Source organism: Urtica dioica, chromosome 8, assembly GCF_054948205.1.
Source record: "Urtica dioica subsp. dioica isolate 48M chromosome 8, U.dioica_male_clone48M_v1_H2, whole genome shotgun sequence".
Taxonomy (NCBI): domain Eukaryota; kingdom Viridiplantae; phylum Streptophyta; class Magnoliopsida; order Rosales; family Urticaceae; genus Urtica; species Urtica dioica.
In genome coordinates, this window is record NC_142763.1 from 8,141,093 (window position 1) to 8,145,223 (window position 4,131).

Below are 4,131 nucleotides of genomic sequence, written 5' to 3' on the forward strand. Positions count from 1 at the left end.
TAAAATATATTTTACCATCTAATACGTTTGGCTATTTTCCTAAAAAACTCCAAACATAGGTTAGATCCCAAACCTAACGTTATAGGTGGCATAGTTACTTACAAAACTCTTGAAATATTTATAAATAAATTTACAAGAGTACTGAACTTTATTAGTATCATAATAGTAGGTTATAACTTTAAATTTTTAATAACTTAATTTTTAAAATATGACTAATAACACATTAAATACTAATTTTATCTTGAAAGTGTAAAAAAAATGATTTACTGAAATAATATTGTTGGAGACCAAATTAATTAAGAAAATTATAATTCTTTGATCTTTCGTCACATGCAAAAAAAAAAAAAAAAAAGAAGGTGTCCGACTAATAAGATATGTTATGCAACAAATCATAATTTTTTTTTTCTTCGTATTTTTAATACTTTTGAGATAAAAATTGAATTTCAATGTGAACATATGTTATTTAATTTTTCTTTTGAATTCATCACACTTGAGAAATTATCATTTTACGTCGTGGTGTCGTGTACATATTTTCGTACAAAAAAGTATATGGAATTATATATATGATATATATATAAATATATATATATATATATATATATATATAAATAATCGAAGACAACTATATGCAAATCGTAAACATTTCAGGGCAGTGTCACACAACAATTTAATGGTGTGATTGTCGTACGTAGCCTAACCTATAATTTTTTTCTGTTTTGGAGAAAAAGAAAAAATCTAAGTTGGTTATGTACCATAACCATACCACAAGGTTTGTCAACTATAAATAATTAGCATGATATATAACTGAACATATGTCAGCTTCTTTTTATTAAACTAAAATGTAATTAGCATAGTTTTGTACGTAGAATGTCTAGATCTGTGTACCATACGCATTTGACGATTCCATTCACATATCAGGAAATTAGTATCTTTCTTTGCTTTCATAGCCACATGCATATTCATATAAACCATTTGAAAATAATCTATAACTGAAAACTATGAAATAATTTAGTCCAATTAGACAGACTCCATCGTTATCAAATATAAGAAAACATATATATGAAAATGTGATACATGCCATGCAAAACATGATAATATTGAAATACAATTCAAGAATAATTCCATTACAAACAAACTTATTTAAAATAAATCACATGACATAGATTTATAAATAAAGTCCTAAAAACATAAATTGTCATGCACAATATAATGCACATAAATTTCCGGTAAATAGTTCACTATATAAAGTTACTCGTGATTTTTTCTAGTTACTTGTTGATCGACATGTCTGTGTGGTAAGTGATTTACTTATAAATCGATAGATGTGAGTCACGTGACATGCTCGTCGACAATGACAACCTAAAACTTGCTCCGACGAAATCCAACGAAACTAATCACACTTCGAATTGTATTAAGACATGAAAATTATTTTGTGCATGTGTATTTTGTATAATAGAAATTTTGTTTTTCATTCTTTTTATGAGTTTTTCACGTGTGCTCTCTTCAATGATTTTTTTAGACGCACGTAACAGATTTTAGAAAAAAAACAACATAAAAAAAGCATTTTATTGTATGAAAATCACGAAATTAGGTGGAAATCTACTTCAAGAACATAGATTATCAATTTTGATGGAAAGAAAATTATCTTAAAATAATAGTATAATTTATCCGTACGAATTAAAAAAGTCAAAAGTCAAAACTGCAGGCTTGAAGACGCCTGTTATTCTATTGTAAATAGTAATGAATGATACGCGTGTCTTTCTTTAAAAGAAGAACAAAATTCCGAAAAAGCGAAACAGTTTCCAGATATAGCGTGTGAAGCGTAAACGACACAACAAAACCAAACAAAGAAATCCATGTTATTAATTTTTATTTATTTATTTATCTACGAAAAGAGGAGTTCTACCGGCACAACCAGTACCCGGTTAGCGCCACGCGTCAACAGTTCGCACGAAACATCCTTTCGTCTCCACAGCTATATAAACACACGTAACACACCATTCTTCATTACAACTACAAATTTTTTTAAAAAAAAAAAAAAAAAAAAAAACTTCCGTTTCCAAATCCAACCAACAAAACGAACTTTTCTCTCTCTCTCTCTCTCTCTCTCTCGATCGATCGATCTCGACAAACTCACTCCGATTGCTAAAATAAAAAAAAAATTCGAAGACCGGTGGCACGATGGTAAATATGGCTCAACAACAACAAAAACAACGACAACGAATGAAATTCGGAGCCATGCTATTAAATCCCGATCACCACTTAAGCGACGCCGAGCAAGATCAGATCAGATCCCAGCCCTTGAGTCCTAGGGGGAACTACTACAACGAACCGGGAGGCTCTCCGTACGCCACGTCACCGTGGAGCCAGGCCTCGCCGTTCGCCCACTCGCCGTGGGCCACGGCGTCTCCGGCGACGCTATTCGGGAACGGGCTGGTCGGGTCTCTGGTGCGCGAGGAGGGCCACGTGTACTCCCTCGCCGTCTCCGGCGACCTCCTCTACACTGGCTCCGAGAGCAGGAACATCAGGGTCTGGAAGAACCTGAGGGACTTCACGGGGTTCAAGTCCAACAGCGGGTTGGTGAAGTCCATCGTGATCGCCGGAGAGAAGATCTTCACCGGCCACCAGGACGGAAAGATCAGAGTATGGAGAGTCTCCAGGCGGGACCCGAAGATCCACCGCCGGATCGGAAGCTTACCGTCGTTCCGGGACGCTCTGAAGAGCTCGGTGAACCCGAAGAACTACGTGGAGGTTCGGCGGAAGAGGAACGTGCTTAAGATACGGCACTTCGACGCGGTCTCATCGATGAGCCTCGACGAGGAGGCTGGGATCCTCTACTCCGCGTCCTGGGATAGGACCGTGAAGGCGTGGAGCGTCGCGACCTCGAAATGCCTCGACTCTTTCTCCGCCCACGACGACGCCGTCAACGCCGTCGCCGCCGGTCCCGGGGGTTTGGTCTTCACTGGCTCGGCGGACGGGACGGTCAAAGCCTGGCGGAGACTGGTCAACGGCGACTCAACCGAGCATGTTCTAGTCCAGACGCTGCTCCGGCAGGAGAGCGCCGTCACGGCGGTGACGGTGGCGAGGGACTTTCACGGCGGAGTTTTGTATTGCGGGTCTTCCGACGGAGTGGTCAACTTCTGGGAGCTTCATGGGAAGAGGCTCTTCCACGGAGGCGTTCTCCGGGGGCACAAGCTCGCCGTCCTGAGCCTCGCCACGGCGGGGAGTCTCATTCTGAGCGGCTCAGCCGATAGGAATATATGCGTGTGGAAGCGAGAACGGGAGAGTGGGGCCCACGCGTGTGTCTCCGTCCTGACTGGACACGCTGGGCCGGTGAAATGCCTTGCCGTGGAGAGGGATCGATTCGACGGCGACGGAGACGGCGAATACGACGGCGGAGACGGAAGGTGGATCGTGTACAGTGGGAGTCTGGATAGGTCCGTGAAGGTGTGGCGCGTGTCGGAACACGCGCCTGATTCGAGGCAGCTGCACTGCGCGAGTGAGGGATACGCGCCGTCGCCGATGTACCACGGCGTCAGTCGTTTAGGGCAGGAAGCTCTCCTTCGTCACCAGTACTGAGAAATGTGAAGAGAAAAACGCAAGGTTTTACTTTTTCGCGGCGTGATTCTGAGTGGGCGGCGCGCGAGGAAACCAATAGGAACGCGCCATGTGGCGGGGAGTCGGAAACTGGTACGAGAGTGCATGTTTAGAAAACTCAATGTTGCTTGGTCATCAAGAAAATTAATAGTCATTGATGACTGATGAGAATATGGATGTTACATACGTGTACCGTGTACGGGTTTTCGCCGAGATGTTGAATTTTTTTTTTTGAGATCTCAACAGCTCGATTCAATTAAATTGCCATTAATCGAGCAAAAAAATAAATTAATGGCCATTTAATGGGAAGGATCATGAGTTATGGATTTGATTTCGATTAAAGAAAAGGGTTATGGATTTGAAAGGGATATTTAGTGCGGTGTCATTGCTTTTCTTGTGCTTTTATGTTTCTGTATAAATTGTGAATAAGCTTTTTCTTGTTTATTGAATATGTGTTAAAGAGTGTAAAATTGTGATTGCTGCAGAACTGCATATCCAATTTACTTTTCTTATAATTAGACCAGTTTTTCTTTC

General features: G+C 40.6%; 1 pseudogene; it reads left to right on the top strand.

Moving 5' to 3' along the window:
- The first annotated feature begins 2,022 nt into the window (after positions 1 to 2,022).
- On the top strand, positions 2,023 to 4,131 carry LOC149387801 (protein JINGUBANG pseudogene; annotated as a pseudogene).